Consider the following 17,017-nt stretch of genomic DNA (forward strand, 5'->3'; position numbering starts at 1 on the left):
ATTCTGTAACAATAAACCTTTGAGCACAGACCTACAAATTCTGTCATGAGTTTACCGTTAAGTTCATCTTTAAAAAATCCTAAACTTTTTTTGTTAACTCTTTTGAAGTTATATAGATTAATTCTTTCATCTGAATAGTCCGATGTATCAAATTTTGCTTCAAGATCATTACGAATATCTTTATAAAAATCTTCAGTTTTTATTGTATAGATAAATGAATCAGTATCCATATAATTTAAGAGTAACTTTTCCTGAAATTTTGGCTTCATATATTGATAGTGAAAATCATACATTTTCCATTTCGATAAGTCTAATACTGCAAATCCTAAATACATTGGCTTATTAAATAGAACGGACAATCTTTTCATTTGAATTGCATAGAAATTATCATTAATTTTAGTTGCACTATGAAAATTGGATTTTGAAATGAAAGTTTTGGCACAATGTGCTTTTCGTCCAGTCTTCGAGCTATCCGGAGCTTCCCATGTGCCAATAAGCTTAATATCAACCCTGCGCTCGGGATCTTCCATTGTTTTTCCGTATACAGAATTATTCATTAATTTAAAAAAATCTTTTTCAAATTTATTTTTTGCATTTTGCCTATGTAAAGTATTTAGATCAATGTAATTCTTTAACCAAGGTTTTTGTAAGAATTGAACTCCTCTATGAATCTTTTTCAGTACTAACCCATTCTGTATACATTGTTGCAAATTCCTATAATGTATTACATAATTTTTCTTATTTCCCAGGTCAGCAATTAATTTTTTTACCTTATCCTCTTTTGAGGCCAGACAATTTGACGGACAAAATGGAAGATCATTATGAAGATCATGTAAACGGTATGGATATATTAAGTCCACTTCCAAAAAATAACCGTAGTTGCTATCAAATGGAATATTATGAATATTAAAATTGTCTATGTCTATAGTAGACATCCACTTAAAGTCTTTATATGGTAAAGGTTGTGACATTGCCCAACCATACAAGTTATTCGCATCCACATACATTAAAAATGAAGACTCCTTCGAGGAATCATAATCTGACAAATACTTATTATTTGCTTTTGTATATCTATGACAACATTGAACTAAACCACCTCGAATGCTACTTTGAATAAATCTATACATATCTATATCTGTCAGCAATTCAAGTTGAATATTTGTAGTTTTCAACATTGCTTCCCAAGATAGACCTGGTGTCGTAAAATACTGAGCTGGGTCAAGTGAATAAATTTGCATACAAATTTTTCGGAAGTTTTCAAAAATGTCAGTTAAAAGGAATACATCAGTTTTCAAATATAGTTCTAAATAATCTTTAAGAGTTGAACATGAGAAATGGGACCAAACTTTAAGAGCGTGATCATAATCTTCCTGAGAGCATTCCCTTTCCGTTAAATTACTATAGAATGCTTCCCTTGGTGTGAGGGAAGTTTCCTCGAGTCTACTAGCGGAATCTAAATATTCATAGGGAAATATACCCTTCTTACGCATTAGTTGAAATTCAATATCATTACTAAAAAATGACTTTACAGTATTCATTTGATCATCAACTAAATTAGAAGCTAGGGTATCTAAACTTGATGGCATAAATCTATACGTATCCAGAAACCGAATTTCAAAACTATTTCCACTAAAGCATTTAATTATTTTAGAAACAGAAATATAGTTTTCCTTATTTATTGGAATTACGGAAATTTCACCGGGAATCTTTCTCAACTCTTGTATAAATAAATGACAGTCGTATTTCGAAAAATTATGAAAAAATACTGGTATGAATTTGTTAACTTTATAATCCAAGTTACATTTAGAGTGGGCTGCACCTCTAAAGCGACCTGTGAAATGACAATGATCTCTAACCCTATCAGTCCCTAAAACTGACAAATAGAACAATTCAATGAATTATCAAATTTTTGCTGGTCATTCAAAGTCATTTTCATAGGAACTATTTTATGTAAGTAGTCATCACTCAATTTAGTTAAATCTTTTATCAATGAATTTACAAAACTTATTCCTGAATTTTTTCCTGTTTCTAAAACAAATTTATCTAGCTTAGAATCAAAAGCACACTTTATATAATACGCATATGATATTGGAATATGTTCATTAATATTAAAAAATTTGGGGCTCACTTCAAGATTTTTTGGTTCCAGAATGCATTCAAAATCCGCGTAGACAACAAATGGAACTTGAAGCTGATGTTGAGTTTGGGTAAATTTCAGTGTATTATTTTGGGGGTGCGGCATCTTTGAAACCTTCCTACTGCAGAGCGTCTTGTGTTTCAATGCAGCTTCCTGGGTTCCGGAAAAATTCAAGCACACATTGCAGAAAAATTGCGCCCTCCTCTGATTTCCTCTTTGCGCAGTCATTAGTCTTTGAAAGAGAATTATATACACATTATTTAATTGCTTAAAAGAGATAAAATTAATAAAAGAATTTACCTTGAAATATTTTTAATGTACATGTAATGTCCATTCCCACCGTCTTCCAAAAACATCATATTGATATGAAGAGGTTTTTCCACTTCCGATTGAAAAAGTGGTCCAATTATTTCCCTCGTCTCTTCATTGTATCCGAATACGTTCAAACTCATATGAGTATTCTTTTTTAAAAAATGCTTAATACATTTTATTTCAAGGGGGAAAGTCAACCCTGTGAAATCTAATTTTATTTCATCACTTATATAAATTATCTCCAGCGATATATCAATATTATATGCCGAACATCTTTGCGGCCTGTTAACAATTTTTAAGGCAGAAATCAACGACCATTTAAAACAATATTGATCATTTTCATTACAAACATTGACTATTGCTTTTTTTGTCAAAAGGAAACGAGGTAGTGGTATAAAGGACGAACCAGCCATCGGTGTATAGTGGTTCACATTCATTTCCAAGCGAATCAATTTTATAAGAGACCATCCGCTGTCTCTCTCTTGAAATTCTTGAGTTTTAGAAATTATTTCCATGGTATGTTCATGAAAGATGCATTCTAAATCAGAATCTTTATTCATGATCGTCATTTTACTTTGAAAGCTTTTCATTTCAATTTCCTCAGAGTCATCTTTAAAAAGTATATACTCTGCAAACAATTTAAAGTTGACTTTTGCTGAAGTATAACTTTCTAATAGAATGCTGAGATGAGGTAGCAGTGACAATCCAGCTTCATTCAAGAAACTCTCAGGTAAGATCAAGTCCGATCCATCGTTTACATACATGTAATGCAGTATTCTTCCCTTGAATCCCTCAGAAATTTTTTTGACTCTTCCGTCAAGGGGTTGAATTGCATTTCGCTTATGCACCTCCGAACGGACATGGTTTGCCCACTTATTCTTTTGCAAGAAACACTTGCAGGACTGACAATACTGATTTTGGTTATTCATTTTATTTTATTCTTTTATTTTAACCCTTTTTTCACGATCACTGTTTCACTTTTACTTAAGTTGCGTTTGACGTAGCAGAGTATCCCACTTCAAGACTATTTTTGGAAGACTAACTATTGTCCTCGATCATTTATAGTGTTTGAAGTGGGCGTGAACGATAATATTGAAGATGAGAGGTGCATACTTAAGATTTTTTTAAATTCAAAAACTTAGGTAATTCTAGTAGGTTACATCGACTATTCATTGGTTAGAAGAGATGAGAAGTATTGTTTTTGAAAAATATTTGATACAAGTGTAACCAATAGGACACCATCAAATCGATAAAGGAGACAAAATCATAGAATAAAGGAGAGTGTTGGTTAGAAGAGGTCGCACATTCTTTGCTGCAGGTGGGAAAGGAAAGATCTTGTCAATTTATGCACACATTCATACTCAGGTAGCCAATAGGGGACAGTTTGGTAAAAATCATTTCGAGTTTGGGAAAAATCAAAGATTTTCATTTGTTGAATTTTGAGAATGTACATCTTTGGGTAAAAGAAAAGGAAAAATAAAAGATTTTCATTTGTTGAATTTCGAGAATGCACATCTTTGGGTAAAAGATGAAGATGAAAACTTATATAAAATTTCCTTATAAGTTGTGTAACCATATTTAAAAGTGTAAGACGAGATTGTTGACTTAGATAGACAACATGCATTCAGTTAAAATAAATAATTTTCAGAACACATTTGACGGAATTCCGTTCAGTGCACACTATGTACGACTCCAGTTCATACAATCAAAACTCTTTGAATGTGATGGAGGTAATATGAAAATATCTTTTCATGGAAATCATATGAACACCTGCGTGTGGAGCAATGATGCAGCCACCGAGGGAGTTGATACTTGTGTATGCCATCGAATTTCGGATTACAAAAAGGAAGCACTCAACATTATGAATATATACTATAATCTTGAAAAAAGAATGAAAAAGAATAAATAACGTAAAAACGTTCGCAATACGAAAATAAATGAATAAATGTATTATTATGCTACAAAATACACTTCTGACTTTTTATTTCGAGTTAAATTTACAGGTATGGAGAATGGAAAATATTTCCTTGACTGAGATATGTCGGCTACTTGCGAGTTGTTGCGCGGTCGTGATTTCAACCCCTATTATGGGAACGTATTAGAGCTAGCAGTCAGCCGTGAGGTCGTTGGCGTGAGGCCCATGATCTTGTCAATGAGCGTGCGCCTTTAGGCTTGTGCATGTGTCCCTTTTATTGCGCTTGTCAATGAGCGTGCGCCTTCAGGCTTGTGCATGTGTCCCTTTTATTGCGGTCAGGTAATGGACAGGTGCGCATGTTCGGGTAGCTCTTGCTTAAATCCCTTCTATGACATGTTTATGACCCATTTGTGGAAAGGAGAGAATCTTAGAGAATTTACCAGTTAAACGTTCTGGGGCGGAAACAAAAATGTGTGTTTGAAAATATTTCACATCTGAGAATCATTAACTTGTGAGATTTATTTTATTGAGGTTCTTTTGATTTCTAAATTAGTTTTACAATCATAGAAAACATTATTCCCCAACATGATCGGACATGTTCCTCTAAGATAACCATCTTTGAATACTTTGGGTGTGCGACCTTTCACACGTGCACAGCAACACCTGTGATAATGAGGCAAAAGGGTACGTGATCACACCTTTCCCCAACATGATCGGATATGTTCCTGTAAGATAACAACCTTTGGATACTATGGTTGTGCGACCTTTCACACGTGCACCTTTCTCACCTGACTATTAATTGCACATAATGAGGGGAAGGATACATGATCAATATTGTCACATGGGGATGTGGGGGCGATGGGGGTAATTAGGTATACTCTTTATAGACATGATCGTGACATTTTTATGAGTTCAAAGTCCATTAAAATCACTTAATTTATTGGATTATGCTAATTGTCCCAGAACCCGCATAGGTTAATGAGGGGGAGGGGGGGCTTGGGGCCATTAATATGCTAATTGTCCCAGAATCCGCGTTTCCATACTACTCTGGTAATGTTGCCAACTATTTTTCTAGTTCTAGTTTTCTAGTTCTATTCCATTTGTATACTATTTGTATGAGTTGGACATGATTGTCTAAGATTTTGAATAAGTTTAATAAACTCTTTAATAACAATACTCATCTGGTTTTCTTGATGGCGGCTGAGCTGCTTGAACTTTGATTACTAGCTGTTGTTAACTGTTATGAGCTATAAATAGATGGTTACTATCTGTTTAGTAGATGTCTACTAGTTATTATTAGCTGGTTACTATATGTTAAGTAGATGTATACAAGTTGTTTACTAGATGTTATTAGCTGGTTACCAGCTGTTTAGTATCTGGTTTCTATATGTTTAGTAGATGTATACAAGTTGCTTACTAGATGTTATTAGCTGGTTACAAGCTGCTTAGTATCTGGTTTCTATATGTTTGGTAAATGTATACAAGTTGTTCACTAGATGTAAGCTGGTTACTAGTTGTTATTAACTTCTACGAGCTGTTATAGTCTTTTGTTAAGAATGATCAAAAATTCTTGATCACTAGACGACTTTCAATGTGAAGTAAAAACTTACACTCTGATTTTAAATGTGTTTGCTGTGTACGTTATAAATATCACACAACCAAAACATCTAAAGATTGATATATAAATCTTAGGGGATCATGTCCGATTATGTTGGGGAAAGATGTATCCTATGGTTGTAAAACTTATTAAAAAATTAGTTGTTCACAAAATGTCTAAAAGCTGTTTCGAAGCTGTTTTGATAAACAATTTCGATTCATGTTGACAGATATTATGAACATATAATAATATCATCCACTTTAACTATTATATTGTAAAAATAAAAAATTTTCGTTTTTCATGTTATGTAGGTATAATAAGTGTATCCTTAACTGCAATAGCTAGCCTTACACCCCATAACTATAGTTATTAGCTACAATAAAATGTCTAGAAAGAACAAAATATATGAATGTCAAAAAACGATTTCAAACTAAATATAATTGGGAAAGTAATTGAAATCGCTCCGGCGTAATACAGTAAAAAACGAAAAACACTGGGATTATCCCATTTTCTATCACCATAATAAAAGTGTATACCCACACCTATATGACCAATTGTATCCTTTGTCCAAAATGTCTTTGACTTTCACTTATAAATTTGTCACCGATAATTTAAATCCCATCAAGCAAACCACCCATTGCTAACCGTACCATAACCCCAGAGTCAAGTTGGTTACCTTCAATAAAGTCAGGTGATGGTGTAAGGGATTGCTAAAATACCTCGACGCAGGCGCAAAGGTCAAGGAAAAAAAAAAAAAGTTCATGGAATATTATCCGTTCATAAAAAAGGTCATAAAAAATATAATTGGGAAAGTATTTTTTTATTTGCGAAACATTTGTAACTGTTACCAACAACACAAATAGTTATGATACAAAGGATTGCTAAAATACCTCGACGCAGGCGCGTTGGGACCTGGTAATGGAAAAAAATCATGGAATATTATCCCTTCATAAAAAAGGTCATAAAAAATATAATTGGGAAAGTATTTTTTACCACCACTGTTACCAACAACACAAATAGGTATGATACAAGGGATTGCGAAAAGGTACACAGCGAAGGTGCAAAAGTAAACACAAACAATAAAAAATCCTTGGAAGATTGGAAAAACTAAATTTTAAATTTAAGTGGAATAACAGTCTCAAAACTAATACAAGGGTTAGACATAAATTTTTCGCCAGCACTAACAATATTTAAAGAGCTGTTCGCTGCTTGATAACCCAGGCAGAACACCAGAAGACACCACAGCAGAAGGATGAGCGAAATTCCTAGCGACATCACTGAAATGCGCGCTCGCCTGAGCGAGCAAAGGCGCGAGTGGGCCGCGAAAGGAGAGCCTTACCCGACAGAAGAATGGGCACGCCAACAGGCGGAAGCGCTGCAGGATGAAGCAGAGCAACAGTATTGGGAGGAACTCCCACTAATAGATGCGCTGAGGACCACTGCGTTCCAGCTCCGAAGGGTTCTCTCAAATCATCCGGTAAACGAGGATAGGTTGCTCGCGCTGGTAGATCGTCAGGAGCAAAACATGCGGAATTATGAAGCATGGATGGCGACCCACGACAGGATGAAGGAAGAGGCGGAATGGTATACCGCAGTGTACCAGGGCCTGTTCCGCAACCCATTGTTCCCGATCTTTCCCGTCACCAGGCGGAGGAGCATCCGCCCAGGTATGGCCTTATTCCCGACCGAGGAGCGGAGACAACAGGCGGCTGAGAGAGAGGCGGAGGAGCCACTCTTCCCGGGAGAAGGCACATATCGGCGATTTTCATTCTAAGGAAAATTAAGTAACTTAGCAAAAGAAAAAAAAAATAAATAAATAAAATAATTATAAAAAAAAAATAATAATAATAAATAAATTTATATATATAATAGGTACAAAAAAAAAAGTATATATAAATAAAATAAACAGATATTACAAGGTCCCAACGCGCCTGCGTCGAGGTATTTTAGCAATCCTTTGTATCATAACTATTTGTGTTGTTGGTAACAGTTACAAATGGTTCGCAAATAAAAAATACTTTCCCAATTATATTTTTTATGAACTTTTTTATGAAGGGATAATATTCCATGATTTTTTTCCATTACCAGGTCCCAACGCGCCTGCGTCGAGGTATTTTAGCAATCCTTTGTATCATAACTATTTGTGTTGTTGGTAACAGTTACAAATGGTTCGCAAATAAAAAAATACTTTCCCAATTATATTTTTTATGACCTTTTTTATAAAGGGATAATATTCGATGAATTTTTTCCATTACCAGGTCCCAACGCGCCTGCTTCGAGGTATTTAGCAATCCTTTGTATCATAACTATTTGTGTTGTTGGTAACAGTTACAAATGGTTCGCAAATAAAAAAATACTTTCCCAATTATATTTTTTATGACCTTTTTTATGAAGGGATAATATTCCATGAACTTTTTTTTTTTTTTCCTTGACCTTTGCGCCTGCGTCGAGGTATTTTAGCAATCCCTTACACCATCACCTGACTTTATTGAAGGTAACCAACTTGACTCTGGGGTTATGGTACGGTTAGCAATGGGTGGTTTGCTTGATGGGATTTAAATTATCGGTGACAAATTTATAAGTGAAAGTCACAGACATTTTGGACAAAGGATACAATTGGTCATATAGGTGTGGGTATACACATTTATTATGGTGATAGAAAATGGGATAATCCCAGTGTTTTTGTTTTTTACTGTATTACGCCGGAGCGATTTCAATTACTTTCCCAATTATATTTAGTTTGAAATCGTTTTTTGACATTCATATATTTTGTTCTTTCTAGACATTTTATTGTAGCTAATAACTATAGTTATGGGGTGTAAGGCTAGCTATTGCAGTTAAGGATACACTTATTATACCTACATAACATGAAAAACGAAAATTTTTTATTTTTACAATATAATAGTTAAAGTGGATGATATTATTATATGTTCATAATATCTGTCAACATGAATCGAAATTGTTTATCAAAACAACTTCGAAACAGCTTTTAGACATTTTGTGAACAACTAATTTTTTAATTAGTTTTACAACCATAGGATACATCTTTCCCCAACATAATCGGACATGATCCCCTAAGATTTATATATCAATCTTTAGATGTTTTGGTTGTGTGATATTTATAACGTACACAGCAAACACATTTAAAATCAGAGTGTAAGTTTTTACTTCACATTGAAAGTCGTCTAGTGATCAAGAATTTTTGATCATTCTTAACAAAAGACTATAACAGCTCGTAGAAGTTAATAACAACTAGTAACCAGCTAACATCTAGTGAACAACTTGTATACATTTACCAAACATATAGAAACCAGATACTAAGCAGCTTGTAACCAGCTAATAACATCTAGTAAACAACTTGTATACATCTACTAAACATATAGAAACCAGATACTAAACAGCTGGTAACCAGCTAATAACATCTAGTAAACAACTTGTATACATCTACTTAACATATAGTAAACAGCTAATAATAACTAGACATCTACTAAACAGATAGTAACCATCTATTTATAGCTCATAACAGTTAACAACAGCTAGTAATCAAAGTTCAAGCAGCTCAACCGCCATCAAGAAAACCAGATGAGTATTGTTATTAGAGAGTTTATTAAACTCATTCAAAATCTTAGACAATCATGTCTAACTCATACAAATAGTATACAAATGGAATAGAACTAGAAAACTAGAACTAGAAAAATATTTGGCAACATTACCAGGTCACACCACCTATATCATATACTTGAATTAGAAATTAAATTAAAAGACGCTCCTATGTTAGCTAAAGATGCCTTCGAAATAGTTATAATGTTTAAAAATAATACAACATCTGAGAAACATTAAATTGTGAGAATTTTTTTACACCTATCTATGGGAACCAAGCAAAAATATGCGTTTGGAACGAAGGTTAGCAACCCATATATTTCTTACAGAGGGAGGAGTCAGAAAATTATTTATATAAAAATATATATAATATATATATAAGTGAGAATTATTTTACATCTAACTATGGAAACCAAGCTAAAATATGCGTTTGGAACGAAGGTTAGCAACCCATATATTTCTTACAGAGGGAGGAGTCAGAAAATTAATTATATAAAAATATATATAATATATATTTAATTATGAATTAAATGAAATATGTTTACAATAATAAAATAAATAAAATATTATTAAATAATCCTACAAAATTTGTTTCTGACTAAACAAATGAATGGTTTAAGAATAATCCAACATCTGAGAAACATTAAATTGTGAGAATTATTTTACATCTATCTATGGGAACCAAGCGAAAATATGCGTTTGGAACGAAGGTTAGCAACCCATATATTTCATACAGAGGGAGGAGTCAGAAAATTAATTATATAAAAATATATATAATTTATATTTATTTATGAATTAAATGAATTTGTTTACAATAATAAAATAAATAAAATAATATTAAATGATCCTACAAAATTTCTTTCTGACTATAATTAAAATTACAAGTACGAATGAAGGGAAAGTATTTTGTCCAATGAGTTACGTTGGCTACTTGCGAGTTGTTGCACGGTCGTAACTTCATCCCTTATCAATGGTCTTGAGATGTATGATCTTATTAGACGTCCTGCTCCTTAGGTCTTGGGCATGTGACTTTAATGACAGTCGGGTAATTATAGTTCACGGTAAGTTGGTTGGTATGCTTTGATAATTCTTAATAAGAGACTATAACTACTCATAACACTTGTTAACAGTTAGTTACCATCTAAAACCAAGTACTTTACAGATACTATACAAAAAGTAATCATCCAAAACCATGTACTTTACAGGTACTATACACAAAGTAACCATCCAAAAACAAGACTAAACGGAAAGTAACCATCAAAATACTGCTAGGTAACAACTAAATACAACGTGTCCAACGTGTCAAGTCCAAGTCAATATGAGTACTGCCCTAAAAAATTATATATCTCTGGATAATCTTCAAAGGCAAAATCTATTAAATTCTGGATGGAACAGTGGAGACGAAATTTCTACGGGACCCCACTTCAACTTTTCTATACCAATAAAATTTTGTTGAGATTTGCTGAGGATTGTAAAAAAAGTTTTGTTAAAATGTAAACATGAATTAGTGTTGATGCTAACTAAGAATCTTGGTGATGTGTTTGAACAACCCAGAAATGAACAATATTTTAAGTTGGAAATGACGAATATAACCTGGAAAATTCCCCATGTAACTCCGAGCGATTTTGCAAAAAATGTAGATGTATGATATTATTAAAAGTGGTGTAAGCCTACCAATTGCATTCCGGAGTTTGTATTCATATGTTAACCCCAAGTTGGGGTGTGGGAGTCAACACAGCTGGAATGTGAAATTGTCGGCTAACCGCGAAAAACCAAGATTTGCCATAATTGGATTTACACTAAATGGAGAACTTATAACAAATAACTTATCAAATTTGAAGATCTGAATGTTGATTTTAGTAAGAATTAGTATGCTCACCTATGTGATATGTATAAGTTAACACGATCACCCAGCAACAAGAAAGTTCCCAGGCTAATCCCGCATAACGAGACGGGAATAATGCAAGGCCAGCGACACCTGCGGACATTGCACAACGACGGTGCTACGGTCAGCACAATCAGCGGGCAATGCACTGCGACGGAAGCAGCGGTTGCCCAACTCAATGCACGAGTCGCCGGGTCAGCAGTTTCAGAGCATAGGGCTAGCTTACATTTTAAGAATTTATGTACTTATGAGTTAGTTGAATTTTGGAAATAAATCGTGACGGTCATCGCCGCGCGAAACCAAACTCGTCTCGAATAATTAATTGGCACCCAAGGCGTTCGTAAGACCCTCGATCCGTCGTTTAGCTAAACAATTTTAAAACGCGTTCGTAAGACCCTCGAACAGTTAAAAAATAAAATTTGTTATAAATAAATAAAAACAGTACCAACGAACCCTGAACCAACAGCAGCAGCAGCATTAATAACATAACATAAATAAATACGCCAGGAAGAAGGAAGATGGAAGCTACAACAAGAAGCACCAGCAGCAGCATTAATAACATAACACAATTAAATACGCCAGGAAGAAGGAAGATACAACAAGAAGTATCAGGAGCAGCAACATTTAATTTAAAAAAAAAAATTTTTTAAGACCTTGTAAGTAGAGTGTTCATTGATACTTTTCCCCCTTATCTGGCCCAAATAAAAAGCGATTCAAAAATTTAAGAATAAATCAAAAATTTTCATAAATTATTCCAAGAGTCTCTGACAAAAAATAGGCGCAAGTTCAGACAAATTTTCATAAAAATTTCGAGAAAAAAATTAAATACAAAAGGAACAAAAAGTCTTTGTTCTTTGTGTTAAAACATATGAGTGATAGTGAAATAGAAGATTTGCTAAAGGAATTTCGAAAACTCAGAAGCGCGGAAGATTGTCTGGAAAAACCAAAAAATTCAAATATGGCAATGACTAACGAGCAGTTAAAAGCCATTGTAGAAAGCGCAGTTGCAAGCGCCCTCGCCTTGCAGGAAAGAAGTTTTGATCAAAAGTTACTAGAGGTTCAGAAGTGCTTAGGTGGTGTAAATATTAGCACACCAGAAGTAGAAACATATAGGGATGCTGAGATCAGAATAAGTGTTTCGTGTAGTGGGACCTTAGATATTATGACGTCCCTGCCGGACTTTGAGGGTAAAAATGAGACGTACGTCTCATGGAGAAAAGCTGCGCACACAGCATATAAAGTGTACGAAAAATGCGACGGTAGTTCCAAGCACTACCAGGCATTAGGGATATTAAGAAATAAAATAAAAGGTTCAGCCGATATGGTTCTTTCGTCTTTCGACACACCTCTTAACTTTAAAGCAGTGGTCGGCAGCGGCCTATCTAGTGAGCATAGGATAGTGTTCTGCCCATCCTCTGCTCGCTCACGTATAACGTAGATGTGCGTATGACTTCGGCATGAGCCTTCGGGTCTTTTTTTTCTCAGCTTCGGCGTGTTTTTTTGCTTCTGCGGCAGAGAATTTCAGTACAAAACAGAGAAACGTCAGGCGTCAGAGCGCTGCGCGCCAACTTCGTGTTTTTTACACTTACACTAATGCAAGGCAATCTGTGATGGTATGTGTGTGCCGACCACTGCTTTAAAGCCATAATAAACCAACTAGATTTTACATACGCTGACAAACGACCGGTATACTTAGTAGAACAGGAGATGTCAACGCTTCGCCAAGGAAACATGACTCTCTTGCAATACTAAGACGAAGTGGAGAAAAAGCTGACTCTGTTAATAAACAAGACAATTATGACCTACGACAATACCGTAGCAGCGTCAATGAACGAAAAATATAGAGCAGATGCGCTTCGCGTATTTATTTCGGGAACAAAAAAATCCCTAAGCGATGTTCTTTTTTCGGCTAGACCATCCGATCTTCCATCCGCTCTAGCCTTAGCACAAGAGGTAGAGGCTAATCACGAGCGATATATGTTCGCAAGTAGTTTTGCCCGTAGTACGGAGGAAAAACTTCAAAGGTCCGAACAGAGACAACAGGACAGAGAAAGAAATACAATAACAGACTCTAGATCTAACCTGGAGGGTAAAACCCCCATTTTAATAAAAACCCAAGACAGCCACTCAGACAGGATCCAGTCCAGCCAATGGACGTCGATAGTTCATCTCGTTTTAGACAACCAACTCAAAATCAACAAAGTAGTCTGTTTCATAGACAAACCCAAAACAATCAGTGGCAGACCAATCAACAAAATAATCAACCCAACGCTTATAGTAACCATGGACTGGCGCATAAAAGACCCAATAATAGTAGCGCAAGGTACACGGGACCGAAACATCAAAGAATAAACCATTTGGCGTTAAACAACGACCAACCTATCGAAAACAATGACGAATACCCTACAGTGGCCGAAGAGGAAGTAGAAGACATAGATGATGACCTCGTAGATTATGACGAAATAAATTTTTTAGGCATGACTCCCTGCTCCCGTTCATAGAAAGGGATATCGCAGGGAGAAAAATCAAACTTTTGATAGACACGGGGGCTTCCAAAAATTATATTAAACCTATGAAAGAATTAAAAAACGTTATTTTCGTAAATAAGCCATTTTCTGTAAAATCAATCCATGGGTACAACACTGTAAACAAAAAATGCATCTTAAACCTATTTAACACAACTACAACATTCTTCTTATTACCGAACTTAACAACGTTTGACGGAATAATTGGACTGGACTTGTTAAAAAAAACCGACGTCGTACTTGACCTAAAATTCAGAAAGTTAATAACTAACAGCAATTCGGAAGAAATTAAGTTTTTGAAATGTGAAAATGTTAATTTTACAAAAGTTGATGACATCGAGGTACCCCACGAAATTATGGAAAAATTCCGGTCAATGTTAGAAAACCGCACGGGTGTATTTCCAGAACCGAATGAGGCGCTGCCTTACAACACTAATATCATCGGTACTATCCGGACGGAGAATGAAGACCCAATATATTCAAAATTGTACCCATACCCGATGGGTGTGTCCGACTTTGTAAATACAGAAACACAGACTATGTTACGGGACGGCATAATTCGACCATCTCGGTCTCCATACAACAACCCGGTTTGGGTTGTAGATAAGAAAGGGACTGATGAACAGGGAAACACAAAAAAACGCCTTGTAATAGACTTTAGAAAACTTAATTTAAAGACAGTAGACGACAAATATCCTATTCCGAATGTAGTTTTCATCTTGGCCAATTTGGGCAAGGCAAAGTACTTTACCACTTTGGATTTGAAGTCTGGCTTTCACCAGATATTACTCGCCGAAAGTGACAGGGAGAAAGCGGCCTTCTCAGTAGGAAATGCGAAATACGAATTCTGTAGACTTCCCTTTGGATTGAAGAATGCACCCAGCATTTTTCAGAGAGCCATCGACGATATGCTCAGAGAACAAATAGGGAAATCTTGCTATGTCTACGTCGATGACGTAATTATTTTTTCAGAAAATATGCATGAACATGTGAAACACATAGCATGGGTCTTGGACAAGCTATATGAGGCCAATATGAGGGTTACGCGTGAGAAATCAAATTTTTTTAAAGAAAGCGTAGAGTATTTAGGTTTCGTAGTTTCACGAGGAGGTATAAGAACATGCCCAAACAAAGTAGATGCAATTCGTAACTACGAGCAACCAACCACACTATTCAATGTCAGGTCATTCCTTGGATTAGCAAGTTACTATAGGTGTTTTATTAAAGACTTCGCGTCTATTGCAAAACCTATAAGTGACATCCTAAAAGGTGATAACGGCAAAGTTGGTGCTGGACAATCAAAGAAAATAACAATTAACTTTGATGAGAATCAGAGCCAGGCTTTCGAGAAGCTTAAGAATGTTCTCGCATCTGAAAATGTAATGTTATTATACCCAAATTACAAAAGAGCGTTCGACCTAACGACAGATGCTTCGTCTTTCGGTTTGGGAGCAGTCCTATCACAGGACGGAAAACCCATAACCATGATATCACGAACTTTAAAAGACAGGGAACTAAACTTTGCAACGAATGAAAGGGAGTTACTAGCAATTGTATGGGCCCTAAAGAGCCTCAGGAACTACCTATATGGCGTGAAAAATTTGAACATTTTTACTGACCATCAACCACTCACTTTTGCCGTCTCAGATCGCAATCCAAACGCCAAAATTAAGCGGTGGAAAGCTTTTATTAACGAGCATAACGCCCAAATTTTTTACAAGCCAGGAAAAGAGAATTACGTCGCTGACGCGCTGTCCCGACAGCACATCCACTCACTGGAAGAGGATGCGCAGTCAGATATTGCCACAATACATAGCGAGTTATCACTCACCTACACTATCGAAAAAACAGACAAGCCGGTCAAATGCTTTCAGAACCAAATAATAATAGAGGAAAGCGGAACTGCTTCAGTTAGAACGGTCATTATGTTCGGTGAAAAGACTCGACATCTCTTGTATTTCTCGGATAGAGAAACACTTATACAGAGAGTATGCGATGTGGTCAAGAAAGACGTAGTCAATGCAATTTTATGCGAACTTCCAGTACTGGCATTTATTCAGCATAAATTAATAGAAACATTCCCGATAACCATATTCCGTTACACGAACCGCATGGTGACTGACATCTTAGACAAAAATGAACAAAAAGAAATTACGGTGTCAGAACATAACAGGGCTCATAGAGCCGCTCAGGAAAACGTGAAGCAGATTATGCAAGACTATTTTTTTTTTAAATATGATCGACATCCTCAGAAACAGATTCTCGGAGAAACACCGATTCCCTCATATACTGGCGAATTACTACATATTGACATATTTTCTACAGATGAAAAATACTTTCTTACTTGTGTAGACAAATTATCAAAATTTTCAATTGTTCAACCAATCGCTTCCAGAACCATTGCAGACGTACAAACCGCGATTTTACAGCTTATTAATTTCTATCGACGAACAAAAACCATATATTGCGACAATGAGCCTTCTATTAAATCCGAAACAATTAAGACCCTTCTAAGTAACCAGTTTGACATACAAATTGTTAATGCACCGCCACATCATAGTACGTCAAACGGACAAGTGGAAAGATTCCACAGTACACTGGCAGAAATTGCACGGTGCTTAAAAATCGAAAGAGGAATTAAAGACACGGTTGAACTAATACTTCTCGCGACTATAGAATATAATAAAACCATTCACTCAGTAACAAATAAACGACCCATCGACGTAATACACTCGTCGACCATAGAGCTAAACACAGAAATTAGGGATAAAGTCTTAAATGCACAAAATATTCAACTAGAAAGATTAAATAAAACAAGACAAGACAGAAATTTTCAGGTAGGAGACAGGGTCCTTGTAAAATCAAACAAGAGATTGGGAAACAAACTCTCAAATTTGTATTCTGAAGAAATTACAGAAGCAGACTTGGGGACCACAGTCTTAATAAAAGGGAGGGTGGTCCATAAGGATAACTTGAGGTAAATTAAATAAATCTTATTTTCCTTTTTTCTCCAACACACTAGGTTTTGGACAATAATACTTCTCGC

The 17,017-nt window shown here is 35.3% G+C and overlaps 1 long non-coding RNA gene across 1 annotated transcript; it reads right to left on the reverse strand.

The window, feature by feature from the left end:
* Window positions 1-14,073: 14,073 nt before the first annotated feature.
* On the reverse strand, window positions 14,074-16,719 carry LOC119562606. Its single transcript, XR_005221900.1, has 3 exons — window positions 16,316-16,719; window positions 14,149-14,216; window positions 14,074-14,088 (listed from the first exon to the last, which is right to left on the reverse strand). It is a non-coding gene; the product is annotated as an uncharacterized LOC119562606 (long non-coding RNA).
* Window positions 16,720-17,017: the final 298 nt, after the last annotated feature.

The sequence above is a fragment of the Drosophila subpulchrella genome, unplaced genomic scaffold, assembly GCF_014743375.2.
Source record: "Drosophila subpulchrella strain 33 F10 #4 breed RU33 unplaced genomic scaffold, RU_Dsub_v1.1 Primary Assembly Seq71, whole genome shotgun sequence".
Taxonomy (NCBI): domain Eukaryota; kingdom Metazoa; phylum Arthropoda; class Insecta; order Diptera; family Drosophilidae; genus Drosophila; species Drosophila subpulchrella.